This window comes from Podarcis erhardii (genome assembly GCF_964252035.2).
Source record: "Podarcis erhardii genome assembly, chromosome: 12".
In the NCBI taxonomy this organism is placed as follows: Eukaryota; Metazoa; Chordata; class Lepidosauria; order Squamata; family Lacertidae; genus Podarcis; species Podarcis erhardii.
In genome coordinates, this window is record NC_138513.1 from 32,243,497 (window position 1) to 32,264,928 (window position 21,432).

At 42.5% G+C, this 21,432-nt stretch overlaps 1 protein-coding gene and 1 long non-coding RNA gene across 2 annotated transcripts in view; one reads left to right on the forward strand and one right to left on the reverse strand.

The window, feature by feature from the left end:
- CHN2 (chimerin 2) overlaps nt 1–21,432 on the forward strand; it is a 149,294-nt gene that overhangs the window by 17,944 nt on the left and 109,918 nt on the right. The window lies entirely within an intron of this gene.
- LOC309325790 lies at nt 1,774–20,124 on the reverse strand. The gene is made up of 5 exons (XR_014150008.1): nt 20,070–20,124; nt 14,410–14,504; nt 12,780–12,995; nt 8,836–11,823; nt 1,774–2,173 (listed from the first exon to the last, which is right to left on the reverse strand). It is a non-coding gene; the product is annotated as an uncharacterized lncRNA (long non-coding RNA).

Sequence of the window (21,432 nt, forward strand, 5' to 3'; positions counted from 1 at the left end):
TTTTATTGTAAGAAAGTTCAGGCCCAAGGAGCTCCAACTATTTGGGTAAAGATGAGAAGATGGTAAAATTACTGTTATGGAGTAGGAGGAGGAGTTTGGATTTGATATCCTGCTTTATCACTACCCGAAGGAGTCTCAAAGCGACTAACATTCTCCTTTCCCTTCCTCCCTCACAACAAACACTCTGTGAGGTGAGTGAGGCTGAGAGACTTCAGAGAAGTGTGACTGGCCCAAGGTCACCCAGCAGCTGCATACGGAGGAGCGGAGACGCGAACCCGGTTCCCCAGTTTTGAGTCCACCGCTCTTAACCACTACACCATGCTGGCTCTCTTATGGTGCCAGGAAAAGAATCCTAAAATGCAGGTACATACCTGGGGAAGCGCAGATAATGGCAGTAGATGTATTTGCTTGAAAAAAGAAATAAAAGTTTTTATCAAAATGGGTAAGGAATTTTAGAGGGAAACAGTGCTCCTCTCCTGCTAATCTAAAGCATTCCCCTCCCAGTCTTTTTAAATGCCAATTACACGAGCTCAGGCTTGGAAATGTTTCATATTCTTACACTGTAGAAGTCATCATCAACTCAGAAGATCTGGAGCAGGCACCCCCAACCTGCAGCCCTCCAGATGTTTTGGCCTACAACTCCCATGATCCCTAGCTAACAGGACCAGTGGTAAGGGATCATGGGAATTGTAGTCCAAAACATCTGAAGGTTTGGCGTGCCTGATCTGGAGCCTGGGCATTTTCCAGCTGCAGAGGGCATTACATGTGGAGCCTCACAGAATATGGCAACTGAAATATATTGTTTAGGAAGTGGCTTTGGTTGGCGCTCCGCTGTCAGTAAACAGGCTTACACCCCACCCCCAGTGTTGTTATTGTTTAGTCGTTTAGTCGTGTCCGACTCTTCGTGACCCCATGGACCAGAGCACGCCAGGCACTCCTGTCTTCCACTGCCTCCCACAGTTTGGTCAAACTCATGCTGGTAGCTTCGAGAACACTGTCCATGAAGGGGCCACCCCCAGTAGCATGTATAAATTTGGATTTGGATAACCATAAAGGCTCAGTTGCAGGAAAGAGGCTGACACTTGCCAGTGCTCCTTTGACAATGGGTGCAGGCTGTAAAGTTGCTTTCTTGGCTAGGAATATTAGATGAAATACCCAGCTATATGTCAGTGAGTGACTCTATTTCCGGCACATTAGAGGTTTCCTTGTTGAAATATTCTCACTGGTCATGTTAAGAAGCTATTACTGAAGCTTGGTGGTGCCTGTGTGTCATGGTTTTGAAATGGGACTAATGTACATCCATGTCACCTCCAGACCCTGGAAAATCCACACAGGGGCGGTAACATAGATGCATGTCATTCTCTAAGTTGCCAAAACAAAATAAAAAAATTCCTTCCAGTAGCACCTTAGAGACCAAGTTTGTTCTTTGTATAAGCTTTTGTGTGCATGCACACTTCTTCAGATAACACACGAAAGCTCATACCAGTAACAAACTTAGTTGGTCTCTAAGGTGCCACTGGAAGGAATTCTTTTATTTTGTTTCGACTACGGCAGACCAACACAGCTACCTACCTGTAACTAGCTCTAAGTTGCCACTTTCCTTTACTTCTACAATTGTGTTTGTGTTTGGTAGAAATACACTAGTTTTCCAGTGATTCCCCCCCCTACATACATCAAGCACAAGGTGAATAACAGGTCTTCATCCTTAAAATACCAATGTGCAGGGAGTTGCACCCTCATTAAAGCACCCAAACATATGTGCACTAGTGCATTCTGTGAGTTTGCTGTTACCCAGAGGCCCAGCCTCAAGCTTAGAGTCCAGGGCTGCTCCATCATCCACAGATGTTGGCTCCTGAGCCTGACTCATCAGAGGAATTGATTGTCTCCACGCAACAATGGAGCAGGGAGTACACCAGGTCAAAGTCCACAGAAAGGGGAAGGAGTGTTAGACTTTCGACCAGGAGGTTGGTCTTTTAAGATCCACAGTATTCAGCTTCGGGAATGCTGAACTGAAGAAACCCATAATGCTTTAGCTCAGCTCCAACCTTTGTTGGATAAAGTTGCTCGCTCAGAGGCATCCATGTTGTTGTTGTTGTTGTTGTTGTTGTTGCCACCAACAGCTTGCCTTGACATCTTGCCACCATGGATGCCTGATGCAGATGGATCAGAACAGCTAAAAGAAATATGTGTTAGGTGATTATTGTGTAACATATAGAAGGTAAAATCTTCCCCTTTCCTGCCTACCTTGCCCATCCCAAACAATAGGTGACAGAGATTGCAGGAAAAATGTATCTTCTTCAAGATGCTTCTCAAGGCACCTTGTTTGTCTTTTAACCTCATTACCATTTAACACATAAAGACTGCTCTGAGAATACAGAAACCTTTCGTTTTGGCACACCCTTAAAAAAACACACACAATTACTGTAAACGTTTTTTACTCCACCTTCCACTATAAATCCTGCAAGACATATCTGTCTATTCAGAATGGCTGTTGTGTCCTAATTGTGAAACAAAAGCAAGGTCTTGGAAGCTATAGGACACCTTATTAGCCATATTAATTTGTTAAGTAGTAATAGCAAAGAATCATGTGACATTTGAAAACTAACACATTTTATTACAGCAGAAGCTGTCGTGCACATTTATCCGATGCATGGATTCATGCATCTGATGTTGTGTTCTGTAGCCCACAAAAGCATATGAAGTAATTAAATGTGCCAGTCTTTAAGGTGTCACACGACTCTTTGTTTTAACAGTAAATGCATACTTTAGTGCAGGGGTAGGCAACCTAAGGTCCATGGGCCAGATGCGGCTCAATCGCCTTCTCAGTCTGGAGTAGAATGTGTCCTTTTATTTAAAATGCATCTCTGGGTTATTTGTAGGGCCTGCCTGGTGTTTTTACATAAGTAGAATGTGTGTTTTTATTTAAAATGCATCTCTGGGTTATTTGTAGGGCATAGGAATTCGTTCATCCCCCACCCCAAATAGTCCAGCCCACCACATGGTCTGAGGGACGGTGGACCGGCCCACAGCCCACGGCTGACCCCTGCTTTAGTGACTTTTTCCATTTGAGATATACCACACATCCCCCATTATTTTGGCTGTTACTGGAGATAACAGTTTGTTGAATAAGATGGAAAGTTTTTGTAAGATGAGAATAAAGGAAATGGGGGCTGTTGTTCATAGCATTTATAAAGACACCTCCATTGGTACCAATTTTATTTGAGTGCCCTTTTATCTACGTTGCTGAAATTAAATTATATATCCATTACTAAAATTAGAGTGAAGACTCATTGGATTACAAGTGTTTCCCCCCCCCGATCCTTGAATGAAGTACTTTCTTGAATAATTCTGTAATGGAATTAAGTGTCATGCATCTCATCTCCTGAAATGTTTTAATGAAAATGATAACTTTTGATGCTTAATGTTAAGTAATTACATAATTAAAGATGATGCACACCATGGGGATGAATGGAATATTTGGATGGCAACAGGATAAGGGCATATAATATTTTCCATATAATTCAAACATGTATGTAGCAATGCTCCTTGATCCAAAGCTTTTGACAAATGGATTTAGACCACAAATGATCATGTTGTTCAGATGCCTGATTTTCGTCTTCCAAAGCAACTACTCTATTCCCAACTTCAGAATGGAAAACGAAATACCAGTGGACAACAAAAGAGGTTTAAAGACACTCTCAAGGCAAATCTTTAAAAATGCAGTATAAGCCCAGATAATTGGGAAACACTGGCCTGTGAACACTCCAGTTGGAGAATAGCCTCTACCAAAGGCGTCATGGAATTTGAAGAAACATGAATTGAGGACAAAAGGGGCTAAGAGGAAGGCACATTTGGCAAATCCTCACCATGATCAACACCCACCCGAAAACCTATGTCCCCACTCTGGAAGGATATGTGGATCCAGAATTGGCCACCACAGTCACTTATGGAGCCATCATTAAGACAGTGTTCATGGAAGACAATCTTACTCGGCTTCGAGTGATCGCCAAAGAAGATGATTATTCCAGTACAGAACATAGATTTGCTGGTGCAGATATTTATGATAGGGACCTTGTCGCCTTAGTCTTTGAGCATTGTGCTAATGCAGGGTTTGGGTGCCCAGGAAAGTTGCCTGCAGCGCCTAAACTGTGGCTAATCTTAACAATGGTTTGTTGAAACAAGCCATGTTCTTAAACTGTGGTTTAACATTGGCTTGTTTCAACAAACCATGGTTAAAATTAACCACAGTTTTAAAAGCATGAATGACATGGTGAACAGTAGTTAAGTTAAGCAGTAGTTAATCTAAAGTGCAAGCAAAAGCTTGCGAACTGCCCCAGAGGACAATCTAAGGCTCTCCCTTTTTTCTTGTAACACTAAACTATGCTTTAGAATTGCTTCCAACCAGTAAGCTTTATCTTTTCATTGACTGAATCAATGGAGCTTGTTATTTCATGATGTTAGCAGTTTATTAATTAGGACCAGTACTAGGTTCCAGTTGATTAAGAGCTGGTGCAGGAAAATGGTTTCACCACCCCAGCTTTTAAAAAGTTGTTTGAATTGGCAGCTCAGTTGGTTAGGGCATGGTGTTGATAATGCCAGGGTTGCAGGTTCGATCCCCGTAAGGGACAGCTGCCTATCCCTGCATTGCAGGGAATTGGACTAGATGATCCTCAGGGTCCTTTCCAACCTCTGATTCTGTGAGTAACTAACAAAGCTGTAGTTAAAGTCTTTGTAAAACACTTCTTTTTTTTCCAATTTACATACAGCAAACAACACTTCTTGCCTTTCAGATGTTCAAATTTGTCATACTCAGGAAAATAGCTTTCTTTAAAAATGTCATTACAGTTTCTGTGTTCCAGAATATATAAAAGTTATTTGGAAGAAATTGATTTGAATCCATTAAGAGATCGTTCTGAATTTTCTGTAATAGGATCTGCAGTTTAGGTCTCTTTCACCGCATTTAAATGCAGTCTTCATCTCTTGATATTTCTGGGGAAAGTGTTTGACAGCTGAATCAGATATATCTGAATTATCAGTTTTCCTTTATTACCTTTTCCAGATGGGAACTTTCAAGGGTAGTTAAGCCATGTCTGCTGCTTCTGTTAGAGTAAATGCTTTCAGGGAAATTGAAATAATTGCCAATGTAGTAAACACATTAGTATTAGTATGTGGCAAGGACTGATTTTCATAATTTAAGTACTCCTCCTTAACAAGAGATTAGAATATATTTGCCAATGGGACTAATGCATAGGAGAGAATGTACAAAGAAGCATATTGATGCTCCCAGCATTGGATTTCTTGCTTGCCACATATCCAAATTAGATTATTGGTTTGCCTCAGCAGAGGTTGAGGGCAGTGGGCATTGAAGGTGATGCAATTTAACAGCACTAATAATAATGGTTTCTACTGCACCAGATTTTTGGTTATTCCGGACCCAAGTGCAGATGCAGGAGGGTATCCTAACTTTTTGGGTTGGCATTAGCCCTAGGAAATACTGTAACGTCTCAGCTCAGCAGCTCATAGAACAGGCTTCCTCAACTCGGCCCTCCAGATGTTTTGAGACTACAATTCCCAGCACCCACTGGTCCTGCTAGCTAGGGATCATGGGAGTTGTAGGCCAAAAACATCTGGAGGGCCGAGGTTGAGGAAGCCTGTCATAGAATGTCAGTGGCATTAAAAGGACTATTCCAGAACTCCAGCTGTTCTTCATAAGCATATGTACTATCATCTTCTTGTAAGCACTTGTAGTTGGAAGTTAAGTCTTCCTGACAGCAGTGGGACTGATTTTCAAGTAAGTGTGCCTGGTTAAAGCCTGTGGGAGCAGTTAAGGGCTACTTTGGAGGCTGCTACATGGATCAGCTTAATCTCTGTGTAGGGGAATAGTATATATTTTGTCATACATGAATTGCAGCAAGAATATTTTTTTGTGTCACGGGTACACAAATTTGACAAGTGATACCTGCAGCAACTCCTTCAAGAAACGCTCATGCATTTTACAGATCTCCAGGCTTCAGGAATTTATCCGCAAGCCTTGCAAGCCCGGCGGGAGTTCCCGCGGGCTCACAAGGCTTGCGGGCAGCAGCCTGCAGCCTGAAGCACGGGGAGCCCTCTGGAGGGCGCCCTGTGCTTTGGGCAGGTGTGCGCAAGGCTTGGGGCGGCAGCTGCGGCTGGGGGGGAATATTTTTTTTTTATTCATTCCCCCCCCCCAAAAAAACGAGGTGCGTCCTATGGGCAGGTGCGCCCTATAGGATGAAAAATACGGTAACTGCATCAGGAAAAGCAAGCAAAAGCAGCCCTCAATTATCACTTACATTTTGGGTGATATTTGCTGTGATCTCCTAATTTTTTCCTAAATGCATTCAGGCAATATTCTAAGTAATTCCAGGCAGGCCTGGTGTATGCAGAGGTAGGGAAAAGCTTCGTTGTCTTCCGAAATATATGTAGTTTTCCCTAATTCGAATGTTGAACAATATGACACATATGTTCATATAGAGGACATTGAGGGGAAAGGAGTGTCATTTTTTCTTTCTGTGCTTTTGTAATTGCACACATAAATCTAAGTTGCTGACTTGTAACAGCATGCATGCACCTCAAGAACAGGTACGGCTGCTTTTTATTGTAATCATGCTGCAACATCACCTCATTGGGCTCAGACAAACCAGACTATTCACATATGGTAATGGAAATGAAGTATATTTCCCTTCATTTGTTTATACGAATTCTTACTCTTGCAGCCTGTTTTCATGGCTAAAGTTCCCATCCCTGTTTCCTACCCTACACAGATGACATGTGTCAGGAATTCTGATATAGAATATAACCCTGTACATACACACACACACACACACACACACACGTGTGTGAGAAATAATATTTAAAAGAATGTTAATTCGTGACATTCCACTTCCGTAGGGGTCATGCAACACAAAGTATACCCAATTCATCACCAGGGAGCTAACTGCTGCAAACGAATGAGTTTAAATTTACAGTCCCTGGGCTGTAGGCAAGTGAGTGCAGCCTGCATCTGTATTGCAGTTGTTTATACAGTGGTACCTCAGGTTAAGAACTTAATTCGTTCTGGAGGTCCATTATTAACCTGAAACTGTTCTTAACCTGAGGTACCACTTTAGCTAATGGGGCCTCCAGCTGCCGCCGCACAGCCATCACATGATTTCTGTTCTCATTCTGAGGTAAAGTTCTTAACCCGAGGTACTATTTCTGGGTTAGCGGAGTCTGTAACCTGAAGCATCTGTAACCTGAGGTACCACTGTACAGGTTTTCCCTGCTGTGTTTGGGCTGCCTCGCTGGCTACTGCTGAGCTGTCCTTGGCTTTAGTTCCTCTTAGTTCCAGCTCTTGCGATGAAACTACCTCTGTACCATCTGACTGAATACACCACTTTTGGGCTACCCCTTGCTGAGGTTCACTCATCAGATCATTTTTTAAAAAATAAAATTATTATTTAAAAAAATATCCCGCCCTTCCTCCCATAGGAGCCTGAGGCAGAAAACACAAAAGCATTAAAACAACTGAAGCATACTACAGTGGTACCTCTGGTTACGAACTTAATTCATTCCGGAGGTCCGTTCTTAAGCTGAAACCGTTCTTATCCTGAGGCATGCTTTCGCTAATGGGGCCTCCCGCTGGCTGTGCGCCTCTGACGCACGATTTTCATTCACATCCTGGGGCAAAGTTCGCAACCAGGAGCAGCTACTTCCTGGTTAGTGGATCTCGTAACCTGAAGCGTTCATAACCAGAAGTGTTTATAACCAGAGGTACCACTGTATGCTTGTTCACACTGTGGAAAAGACCACACTTTTTGCTCCTCGTCTGCTCCAGTATACCAGGGATGAAACAAACCAGGCTCCTTCAAAGCCCCCTTTCAAAGATCAGGACAAGATCGTCCTTTGAGAGGGGAAATATCTTCAGAAGCCCCTCTCAAAGTGCTATATTGTACAGTGTTCTCAACGGGGCTGCTGATTGTCAGAAGCCGCATTTAAAGTGCTACATAATATGGCACTTTGGGAAGGGCTTCCGAATTCTACAGGCAAAAAGGAGTTTTCTTGATGTCTGTACCTGCAGGTCAGACTTGGCCTGCTGGGCTAGAAATGTTTCCTGCCCTTGATTTAAAGCAATGCGCAAACCAGGCCAGCAGGAGTTTTAGACCTTATCTTTTGACCTGACCTATAAATATTTATAGCTAAGCCAGGTTAGGAAGAATCAATGGGCTACCTGCAGTGTGTTGCCAACCTGATATGCTGGGGCCCTGGGGTGCAGTACTGTATTGCCATTTCTTCCTCTGCTTTTCAGCCTTGATGTAGTTTGCCAGGAAGCATGTCAGCAGATAGCCTAAGAAGCTCCTGGTTGATCCTGACATACCCTGACCACTTATGCCAGTGCATTTGCATGGAACCGTATTGCTTTCTGGAACAGATGACACATTCATCTGTTGGTATTTCAAGGCTTAGGATGTGAATGTTAATTTGCAAAATCTGCAGATGGGAAATGTGTGTGTGTAAATTGACATCTGCCAAGCGAATTGCAATGTTCGTTCGGTAAATCCTGGCATCTCAATATTTGACTAGGTTTGGAGACATTTCTGGTATAACTCGCATGCCTTCAGTTGTGATTCAGAAGAAAGACTTGATGTGCTGTGCTCGATTTATTCTTTACTTACACATACAGAGCTTCGTGGAATTTTTATCTTTGCATAATCACTTTGAAAATGTGAGTTCTGCTGACTGCTTCATTTCATAACAACCACAATGTGCAAATAAGCAATGCAACTTTGAGAAAGGTTACTTTTAAATAACTGAAATAAATTTATTTATTTATCTTACCTTCCGGCAATTTGCCTGCAGCATGGACTAGTTCATGCGTGCTGGTTTTCTTTGTGTTTTGTTCTATGCAAAGCCTGGTTGTGACTATTGGTTGTTACCTAGAACCAAGGCCAAACTGCTTCTGGTTTTAGTGATAAGGGTAACCAGGAGTAGGTCCGTCCTGTGAGCCCTGCTGCAGTTCTCTGTACATTACGACTGCCAAATGTTTAGTGTGATGGGAACCAGGTGCCCAGGTGCCAAATAACTCTACTCCTGCCTGCATGCATATTGTGCAATAGAGAATTATGCATCATGTTAAGCAGCATCCTTTAATTATGTATCCACATGCTGTTCTTCTGCATTTCTGAGAGCTGCCTCTTCAAATCTGACATGGCTTCCGAATGTTTTTGTCTTTTCTGTAAAAGATATGCAGTCTTGGAATGTTGCAGGTTGTGGACCACATTGTTGGGCAATGTATATTTTTGCATGACACCCCAATCTCTGAGCGGCACGAGATTCCAGGGGTTCCAGGAGTTTACCCAGGGTACAAGTTTCCTTTGGCATGTGGTACAACAGAGACTCTGGTGTCTTTATGATATATGGTTTATTTACACATATATACAATTGGAGCCTATGATGGAGGGGTTCACAGCATTCACACCCCAAGAGGGCCTTGCTTCCTGCTAGCCGCAGCCTTGGATTCAAACAGAAATCAATAATCTCTCTGGTTCTCCGGCTTGCTGCTTTTCTTCAGGCTCACATTTTCTCCACAAACTCCCTATTCCCAACTTTGCTTTTGTCTTTCTAACTATTTGTGAGTTGGAAGGGGCGAGGCTACCCATTTGCCTCTTCATTTGCTCTCTCAGTGGCCCATTACCCAGGCTATCACCTCAACAACAAAAAACAGAAACAACAAATATATTTAAAGTAGCCAAATCCCAGAGGCTATACAGTAAGTAAAGGAATGATGAAATATTGCACAATATTTTAGAAGCTAACCAATTAATATATTATTGTTGATAGATTTGTGAGTTCAAGGCTATTTTCATGATGGAACCTGTGTGTAGGATTAACAGAATGTGCTAAAGTACTTGAGCAATGAAAATGCCCATTTCAAAACTCTTGATGCTTATTATCCCTTCTCTTGCTAAATCTTCCCAGCTTTTCCATCAGTAAGTCGAGGGCCCTGGTAAGAGTGCAGTATGGAAGTAAATAATAAAATTCTAGGCTTACAGGTTTAGCACTGAAGAATGTGTGGTGTGATGCTGCTTAAGACCTTGAGCTTGGCACTAATTTCATAAAGGCCTGCAATTATAAACATAATCCTGTTCATTCTTCCGTTGACCTCCCATCCCTGGCCTTCAAGAATCAAACTCCTTTGCTAATGAAACAGAAATTCTGTATCCCAAGTACGTTTGCATAGCTTCCATGCATACTGTCGGAGAAACCTATGGCGTAAACACTTTCAGGAGGAATTCCTGCTTGGAAGTCATTTAAAAAGCATTACCGTGGAGGAAAGCGTTAGGCTGCAAGACGCTTTTGATTTAACAACTACTGTTGTGCTTCTTCTAGCCGGGTAGCGGGAAGCAGGAAATTGGGTGGAGTTCCTCCAGCGTCTTTAATTAACAAGAGCTCAAATGAAGGGAATTATCGCACGGGCCAGTTTCATCGAACTGTTCACTGATATCCCCTGTTAATTCAGAAGTTGCGTATTTTTTGTATTTAAATAATATGTATAGAAAAACCCAGCGTCTCCTCTGAAGTGCTATTAAGAAGCAACAGACCTTTCTCTGCTTTGTTGGGTTCTCCACAGTTGGAGGAAGCAGTACTGTACTTCTGAATACCAGTTGCTGGAAACTGCAGGAGGGGAGAGGGATCTTGTGCTTGAATCCTGCATGGGAGTTTCCCATAGGCATTTGGTTGCCCTCTGTGAAAACAGAAGGCTGGACTTGATGGGCCATTGGTCTAATCCAGGAGGCTTGTCTTATGTTCTGATGTTTATAAATGGAGACTAGGCAATGATTTGAAAGAGTAATTGATCCAGACTTCTTTCAAATTATTCTGTGCTGCCTCCTGAAAAGTGAAACCAGGAATTGCATGGCCTTCTTAGCCCTCGCCTTTGTATCTTTTTGCTGGAAGAAGTTGTAATTGGCTCAGATTACATTGGGATGTGCTGTAGATGAGCAGAATTCATTTGAGCTAAAGACCAACAAAGTCTCTCTCATGTAATTTTGTGGATAAAATTATCTGGAGCAGATCAATGATGGCTCAGAAAACTTTATATTTATTGAATTAATTTCAATCCACTTACTCTAAATTTCTTACCCCGATTTTCTTACCAGTTCAAAATACTTGCTCCTACTGGAAGGGAAAAGGAACCCTGCCCTTTTCTTCAGTAAAGACCATACTAGATGGGCAAATCATCAAAGATTAATTACACCAAACCAAAGGAAACAAACCACAAGGGAAGAGATTGTGAAGAACTCCCTATGCAGAGACTAAAAATTAAGTCAAGACAGATTGCTCTGATTTCGGTTCCTAGTTGTTTATACAACTAATGGGAGCTAGGCTGCACTAATCAGAAAATCAGCCTTTGAAGTACAAAGTTCATGCAAATGCGAGAAATGCAAATAGGCTTGAATTTAATTAAATAGGAGAAGTGGTGAGAATAGAGAAACATTTTGTACGGATCCCATTTCCTTGCTGGCGTGTATGTATGTACATGTCTGGTAATTTGAACTGACTTGGGAATCCTTTTAAACATTTCATTAAAAATCAAGCAGCCCTACATTTTAAATGATCTATATATATCTGAGCAAGAGCTGTAGTTTTTTCAAAGTTTTGAAATGCATTTAAAGACTGGCATTCATCCCTCCCCCTCTCTGGCTGTACAAAGGGCTTATATACATGCTTTCCTGGCCTTAGATGTTAGCAAGTGCAGCTGGCAAGGGAAGAACTCTATTTCCGGTTTTCCTGTCCTCATGCATTAGCTCCTCCTTTCCAGCAGCCCTGAGATTTGCACTGGATGAGAAAGAAAGGGGAGAAGGAGACAGGAGAACAAAGTCATTAACAGAGGAATAGGAACAGATACAAGTGTGAGAAAAGGAGAGCGATGAGGCAGAATTTGGGCATTTCGCAAGGATTCTTTCCTTACTTGGATGTCAAGATTTTAGCGTGCGAATATCTCGCAAGATAAATGGCAGGTATGCTGTCTGCACGCCAATACGCTTACCAGAACTGAGAATCATGAGATTAGCTCATGTAGTGCAGTTCAATATGGAAGAATACAGGCCCAAACTTTGCAGCACATGGTATCACAGCATATCTGTTGATTTATTTAAAGTCCTTTTATGCCCTACCAAGGCAGCTTAAAAAAGATAATAAGCATTATATATACACAATAGTATGATTTATTATTATTATTATTATTATTACAGTGGTACCTCGGGTTAAGAACTTAATTCGTTCTGGAGGTCCGTTCTTAACCTGAAACTGTTCTTAACCTGAGGCACCACTTTAGCTAATGGGGCCTCCCACTGTTGCCGTGCCACCGCCGTGCAATTTCTGTTCTCATCCTGAAGCAAAGTTCTTAACCCGAGGTACTATTTCTGGGTTGGTGGAGTCTGTAACCTGAAGCGTCTATAACCTGAAGCATCTGCAACCCGAGGTACCACTGTATTAACCTTTTCCTCCAAAGAGCTCAATGTGCTGTACATGGTTCTCCCCTCCCTGTTTTATCCATTTTATTTAGCTTCAAATATGTGGCAGGGACATTGTGCTTCCAAAGGATTTACAGTACAATCAGCACAGTACAATCCATTTTGCAGTGGGTACCTATCCACCAGAAGTTGCTTTTTGTGCCGCAGAAGCTGAGAAATAATAACAAAAAGGGAGAAAGGGAAGAAAAGGCATTTTTTTTAATATAACGTATTTGAAGATTTGTGATTCAACATAGAAGGACTTACGGTGAAAGCTAAACTGAAAGGGAGGCACTTTTGATGAAGCATTTCCAAAGAATAAAAAAGCAGTCCTTTCAATGATTTTTCTTTCCCAGGAATTGTGTTGAAAGATAACACACATATATGCTCGTTTCTGGGCAATGCTTCTTGAAGGCTGCCTCAGTGATATTAACAAGATCCTTGATTCTCTGAGACTGACCACGAGAGAGAGAGAAAAGAACTCTGTAATATAAAAGGGAGAAGGGGTGGAATGTCAGGGAAGGAAAGGCAGTCAACAGGATGAGGCCTTAAGCACTGCATATGCCCCCCTCAAGTAAATTGGGTGGCCGTTTAATGCAGTCCTACTTGAGAACTGCAATATTTCCATTGAATTTTCCAATTAACAACAACTTTGTTTTACGGAGCATTTGTTTATAAATATGTACAGTGGTAGCTCTGGTTACGTACGTAATTCGTTCCAGAGGTCCGTTCTTAACCTGAAGCACCACTTTAGCTAATGGGGCCTCCTGCTGCCACCGCGCCGCCGGAGCACGATTTCTGTTCTCATCCTGAAGCAAATTTCTTAACCCGAGGTAATATTTCTGGGTTAGTGGAGTCTAACCTGAAGCGTATGTAACCTGAAGCGTATTCAACCCGAGGTACCACTGTATCAGTCTTCAGGTACCATTAATAAAGCAGGTAGATATGATGGACTGAATTTGCCATAAGGTAAGAGGAAGGATTCTTTGAATCTGTGCAAATAGCAGGGTTGAAGGTTGCATTGCCCAGGACCAGGGTCAGCAGTATGTTGCAATAAGATTACTGTACTGTATAGAGTTCAGAGTGGCAAACACACTCAAGGGGTATGACCACCCTTATGTTCCAAAGTTTAAACCAGTGTTCAAGTCTAGGGAGCCAATGCATGGAAGTTGGTGGTAGCCAGGAGATGGAGAAGACAATGAAGATACGGATTGATACTGAAAATTGAGTGTAGAACAATGCAAGAAGGCAGAAGAAGGCTGCTTTTAATGGATGGCAGATCACAAGGGGGGGAAAGATTGTGAAAGAATTTGCAGTATAACAAAAGACTTACCTGGCTAGTCTTTTGCAAATGGATGCAAGAATTTAAAACTTGCAGCTGAGGTAGACAAATAATTTTTTTAAAAACAGAAGTCAGCAAATGCCTTGTGCTTTCTTTACTTCTCTGTTGTCTTTGCTCAAAGTGAGATATCATTGACCTGAAGTAATACACGCAGGCTGAGTGGTGTAAGTTTCATACTTTGTGCTGTTTTTAGCTATCGTTTTAAATGCAAATTTGCATATAATTATTCTTAATCCTCAAAGGAAATCTTCTCTGTATTATCATATTTTGCAGAAATTTAATTAAATGATTGCAAGTTTTTGACTCCCTGAATGAGGGAAGTTCCAGATCAACACTCTTAAAAATTATCATAAATGTATGAGAGAATGTAGGTTGAAATAATAGAAAGAGCCAAATTCCATTCATTAATCACTAAATATTTAATAACAAAAAAGGTCATCTTGTTTAGCAATTAACAATGAAACCGAATACAATAGTTTGATTTTTATCAGATACCCCTTGAAATTCTAAACAGTTGGACACACTTAAATGTGTGCGCTTTTGTTCTTGTCTTACATCAGCAATTCTGGGACAAGGATTGTCAGGAAATGGCAGAGTTGACTCCCACATCACTTGAAGTTCCCTTACACTACAAAGATTAAGTTTTCATCCTGTTTTGTTAAACAAAGAGGTAATGATTAAACACATTTTCCCCTGTGTATTTAGAATATTTGCACAGGGCCAGACTGCCCCCTGAGGACTAAGTGCTGGCCTCATTTTTCACCCTGTGAATTTTCCTGAGTCATGCATAGCTGCTGTTTGTGGGGACTTTTGAAAGACCCTGATTAGGAACAGGAATCTCTCATCTATCTATCTATCTATCTATCTATCTATCTATCTATCTATCTATCATCTATCTACTCTCTCTCTCTCTCTCTCTCTCTCTCTCTCTCTCATCTATCTATCTATCTATCTATCTATCACACACACACACAAACACACACGTACGTATGTTTCATGCTTCAGAATTATGCTTGGCATCTGTTCTGCCAGAGTTCATAGAACAGTATTCATTGGCCAAATTTTAGCTTTCTGTTTTTGCTGAAGCAAACTTCCTTTGCCTGCTGCCAGTGCACAGACAGTCCATGGAGCCGTTTGGCTGCCACTTCTGGGGCCAAGATCTCCTGACTCAGTTTATAATGCATCAGACTCCACTGTAAAACCAAGTCAGAACCTGCCCCTGTTCTTAATTCCGAACAACCTGTCCTGTAATTACTTGCGGTAAGGACTGTGTTGTGCCCACCTCTCTGCCAGTTGCATCATTTGATGTCTCTTGCCTCACCTTGCTCCTTACAGACAGCTGGTGGCTTCAGTCAACTTTGCCTTCTTTAAATTGCTTTGGCTGTGCCTCCCTCTACTTGCAGTTGCATTGCCCTCCCTGCGGGTCAAGTGAAGAGATTTAGGGCTGGTGTACACCTAGGCCAGGGATCAGCAAGCTTTATCCTGCCTGGGCTGGATCGGTCCCGTGGAGATCCCTCTGTGGGCCGGATTGTGAGTGCACCCGCCTGCAATTTTCGGCATCAACGTCTGTGCAAGCAAGTCCCCACGCCGGTTTAGCACAGTGTGCAAGCAGGCAACTCAGTTTGGGGGTGGCTTGTGGGCCAGTCAAACGACCTCCGCGGGCCGCTTCCAGCCCATGGGCCTTAGGTTGCTGACCCCTGACCTAGGCATTACTTGATTACTCTATTGGATGAGTGGCAGCCAAATCTATGAACAGATTGCACTGAAAGGCATTGAGTTTTAAGCAATATAGAAGTTCTGTCTGTCACGTGAAAGCTCTGTCCGATGGGCCAGTCACACATGCAAGGCATCACTTGATATTTATTTATTATTGCATTCTAACTCGCCCTTCCTCCCAAAGGAGGCCAGGGCTGCAAAAAGCAAACCCGTAAAACAATACAGTTAAAAAATAAAACATGCTTAAAAACGATTAAGAATATGTAAAAACACACACCACATTAAGAACATCTAACACCATTAAAAGAAAAAGAAAAAACATCCACATGCCATCACAGCTAACAATTTCAAGGTTACCAAAAACATTATCTTTCAGGCATTTTTTTTAATTAAAAAAAAATCACCAGAATGCTAATAATGACAGAAGGGAGACCATTCCACTAATAGGGAGCCACCACCAAGAAGGCCCTGCCACAGGTCATTGCTAACCAGGCCTCCCCTCCTGATCATCAAGGCCAAGATGGCTGATACTGGGGAAGATTCTTTTTCAGGTATTTGGGTCCCAAGCTATTCAGTGTTTTTTTGTGCTAGTACTAACAGCTTGAATTGTGCCTAGTGGCTCACTGGCAGCCAGTGTGGCATTTTCAGGACTGGTAACACATGGTCCCATCAGGCTGCCCCACTTCCCAGTCTAGCAATTGTACTCTGTACTAGCTGCAGCTTCCAAGCCATTGCCAAGGCCAGTCCCACACAAAGTGCACTGCAGTAGTCCAGGCTGGGGACGAGGACAAGTAACCAGTTGATGGACATCTGCGTGCATGACTCATCTCCCAGTTCTTGGACTAATGCGCAAATTGCAAATGACATTAAACGTGTGCTTACATTTAACTGGGATCTGTGCTTCTGCTCACTCCAATGTTTCCTTCCATTGTACCATCTGTTTCTACTCCATCCACTATAGTTCCCCACTGGCCCTGGCAGCACCTTCCTTCTCTCCCTCCAGGTTCTTCTCACCCTGCAATGCATTTTCCTCCCTCTGCCCCAGCTCACCATTTAACAGCCACATCTCCTCTACTTCGATCCCAGCCCCCCCCCTCTCTCTCTCTCTCTCTCTCTCACACACACACACACACACACACACACACACACACTGTACAGGGGAGAGCAATGATCATAGATGTAGTCTAGAGAACAAGAATGGCTCATACTGTCTGGAAGAATGCATGAAATTAGGCAGGTTTCGGATACAGGTCATTCCCAGTGCTACTGGGAGATGCAAAGGATATTTCTTGGGATATTTTGCATGTCCCTTTTTTTTTACACACTTTACACTTAAAGGTAAAGGGACCCCTGACCATTAGGTCCAGTCGTGGCCGACTCTGGGGTTGCGGTGCTCGTCTCGCTTTATTGGCCGAGGGAGCCGGCGTACAGTTTCCAGGTCATGTGGCCAGCATGACTAAGCCGCTTCTGGCAAACCAGAGCAGTGCACAGAAATGCCGTTTACCTTCCCGCCGGAGCGGTACCTATTTATCTACTTGCACTTTGACGTGCTTTCGAACTGCTAGGTTGGCAGGAGCAGGGACCGAGCAATGGGAGCTCACCCCGTAGCGGGGTATCAAACCGCCGACCTTCTGATCGGCAAGTCCTAGGCTATGTGGTTTAACCCACAGCGCCACCCTTGTCCCTACTTTACACTTACGTATCACTAATTCTAGCGGTAATCAAGCAGGTCTGTAGGAATCACATCTAATGAAGCTGGCGAAACTGTGGAAGAAAAGGAAACTGAAGATTTTGAGACCATGTAATAATATTCCACGTGAGTCTCAAGAAACAAGATTCATTCTTCTGTGAACAGCTTTTGCACAGCCAGTGCCATTATTAGACTATCAGGCTAGGATTGAGGAGCCACATTGCTTCCTGGTTGACCTTGGTTCAGTTACTGTCCCTCAACCTAACCTACCTCCTAGGGTTGTTGTGAGGATGAGATGGGTGGGATTAACTATATATAATGCTTTGGACTACAGTGGCACCTTGGGTTACAGACGCTTCATGTTACAGACTCCGCTAACCTAGAAATAGTACCTCAGGTTAAGAACTTTGCTTCAAGGTGAGAACAGAAATCGTGTGGCGGCAGTGGGAGGCCCCATTAGCTAAAGTGGTACCTCAGGTTAAGAACAGTTTCAGGTTAAGAACGGACCTCCAGAATGAATTAAGTTCTTAACCCAAGGTACCACTGTACTTGGAGAAAAAGTGGGATATAAATTCAGTTAACGGCAGCAGTAGTACAACCAAACTTACAGAACTAGGTCAGGATCTATAAATTTCTGAATGATGTGGTTAGGACAATTTGTCTTGAACTTTTTATTTCCATTCTTAACTGTTAATAAAATGTTGTGAGTGTGGATTATAATAGACTCACTTCAGAATTCCCCCATGAGTTTCCTGTACAAGAAGCACTTACATTCAAGTCTATTATTTGTTCTTTAATGTCTGCATTAGGGAAGCATAATACGACTGCACTAATTGTGAGATCAGAAGTGCAGAGTGAGTACAAGCGAATTGCAGAAGAATTTATGCAGCACCCACTACAGCGCAGTAATTAGATTTCTTTATATTATGCAGCCTGTGCTTTTTAATTTACTTTGTACATGACGGTTTCCTTTTGTTAAGCAAGCTTCGGCTAAAATAAACGGAAGAGCTTCAGGCTTTCAAATGGAAGGCAAATATTTTAGGAAAACGTGGTAGCAAAACATTACTGGGATGTTCTAGCTCAGACCTGCTTTTGCAGTTCTGAAACTACTTGAGCCACACACACCTTGCAGTTCTTCGTTTTTTTACTCTGCACCTACCCAAGGCAGTTAATTTCCCGTTTGTACTGATTTCTGATTACCCATTACTGTCACACACACACACACACACACACACACACACACACGGCATGCTTCTTTTCAGGCTCTGTGTTAATCAGGTTTATGGAAATCATGTTTGGAAAGGATTGCCCAGTACATTTCATTTTTGTTTGAACTACACAGTGTTATTTGGTCAGAGGCTGCATTTTTATTCTTCTTATTTGTCTCCTAGAATTAAAGCAATGCCTTTTAACAGAGAGAGGAATGTGGAAGCTGTAATATGTCTCAACAAGCACCACCCAAAAGTCTCTTCTAAAATCATGAGAGTTAACGAGTCAAAGCACTGTGGCACATCAGTTGATCTGGCTGGAGAAAAGACTATGCAATTTTACATTGCTGCCTAAATGGGTGATGCTAGAAATCTATAAAGGAGTAGGGTGTGGTGATTTACACATGCTTTCTTTAAAAAATGAAAATGTACCCCAATCTGTAGAGCACAACATCTTTGACTTAGGGCTCATCCACCCATGCTTTCTAGGTCTGCACTTTCCCAGTCTGTGTCCGAAAACTTACTTTCTTTTGTTGCTTTCTCCAGGAAAACCTGCTCTTTGGCGCCAAATTGGAACAAACAGCAATGTGAGTTTTCTGCAGATTGCTAAGAACATTAAAGAGCAGATTTCCATGGGGAATGCATGGGGGGGGGGGGAGAAGCTCACTTGGACATGGGAAGAGTGCAGAACTGTGTTTAGGAAGCTCGGATTAGTTTGGATGATACTAAATGAGCAAAATATGCAACGAAGCCTTTATCTTCTTAAGCATGCTGATGAAGAGCTCGGATTTCGTAAATGCAATGAGACATTGCTAACCAAAGTCACCTATGTCTGAGAGTACTAAACAGTATTGAACTGAGCCAACATAGTATTGAACCCTCATTACAACCGCTGCTCAGAGGTGACTTTGCCTGTGTTTCCTGTTTGACTGCTAAATTCTAATACTATACTAGGAGTGATCTTAGCAACCAGTTTTCCGGTCTTAAACTGTTTAGGAGCTTTGGTGCTAATTATGAGCCCTTTGATTTAGGGCTTTGATTAAGAAACAGATCTCGAGTCAGTGAAGCTGGTGTAATAACAGAGTTACCGGTACATGGTCCCCAAAACCTGTTTCCCATCAAACTCTAGCTGCAGTATTTTGTATCAGCAGATACCTTTCGGAAGCCCTCCTGTTCCAGGAATGTGTGATTTAGCACATACACTTAAGCTGTGACCAGCACTCCTCTGACCTCAGTTTCTACCTGGCTCTCTAGGAGCAACGCTGGGTCCAGGAGGACTCCCAGCATGCAAACCTGATTCTTCCGGCGTACTGCAACCCCGTCTGTAACTTAGGGGTCATCCAGACTCCTGCTTTTGCTGCTTTCCCTCAGGAAAACCTGAACTTTACCGCTGAATTGAATCAAACATCAATTTGGGTTTCCTCCAGATTGCTCTGATTCAGTGCTAAAGAGCAGGTTTTTTTCAGGGAAAACAGTGGGGCAAACAGAAAACTAGCTTGGATCTGTGCTTTCTAAGCGTAGACAAGCAGGTGTGGGGATGAGGCCATACTGTAATCGTCACCCAGAACCTGTAGCTGTTCTAACCAGGAGTACAGTCGTACCTTGGATGTCGAACGCCCTGGAACTTGGACGTTTTGGCTCCCGAATGCCACAAACCTGGAAGTGATTGTTCCGGTAGGAACCCGAACGTCCGAAGCTTCCGCGGCTTCTGATTGGCTGCAGGAGCTTCCTGCAGCCAATCAGAAGCTGCGATTTGGTTTTCAAATGTTTTGAAAGTCGAAGAGACTTCCGGAATGGATTCCGTTTGACAGTCGTACCTTGGACTTGGTCCTGAGTGGCAAGCTCCTCCTACAGAGCAACTAGCAGGCTTATTGGGTCCCTGGGTCACCTGAGCTCTGCTTTGCTGGAAACTGCCATTTCACCCCCTGGTCATTTGCAGTGGTGGCGTTAAAGAGCAGAGACCAGGCAATCCTTCCCTAATGAATTTCCACAGTTTTCAAGACCACTGGTGCTGTACACCATGTATCTGTGGCAGTGTACATAGGAAGCTGCTTGCTGTCTAGCCGTTGCCCTTCTGAAACAGGTTTCATAGGAACAGTTGCCAAAGCGCAGGTTTCTAAATGAGTGCAGAATTTAATAAAGTATAGCAAAGCAAGAAAACGTTTTTCCTCCTTGTTTCCCCAGGGAATAAAAGTGTCTGGAAAAGACAGGATCTCTGTATGTACATCAAGCAGCCAGTTCTATTGGGATAAACTGAAACTGCCCTTGAGGAAAATGTCCTCATTGCTATCTAAAGCATATTTATTTCACTTAAACACATTAGTGAGGAGTGCATAAATTAAAAGACCCTGTGCTTTATTGCATCATTCAGTCTACTGCAACGCTGACAGTTTGGATTGCACTAGGAAGCAGTGGTTGTGTATCAGACCATTTTCTGTACATGTGACCTTTAGTTTTGAAAAGGTCATATTTTATTTCTCATATTTCAATGTTTAAAGCATGGTGTGTAGCATTTAGTAATATTGAAAGGTTTGATACTATCTAGAGCTTACATTCAGCTGAGATTATTAGTTTGGTTACAAGTAAGAAAGCAATTTATTCCGTTACATCAGTTGGGAAGGAATTAAATGCTGTGAAAATAACAGGTGCTTTTGGAATTTCTGGTTCCAGTGCATTTCATGTTTTTGTCTAATATGCAAATGACATCATCGACAGAGCAAGAAACTACATATTCATGTTAAGGCTGTGATCCTCTCTACCCATTTGGGAACTCATTCGGCTTTCCTTCTGAGTAGACATGCATAGGATTAGACAGTATTAGTCTGCGGAGAATCCTGCATTTTCTCCCAAACTAATTTCTGTTGTATTTCTGGTAGAATACATGGAAAGAATTATGAGTGTTGACCTTTTAAAATACTTCAGCATAGAGAGAGCATGTCCGTGGTCTGTACGTAAGGCTACTGC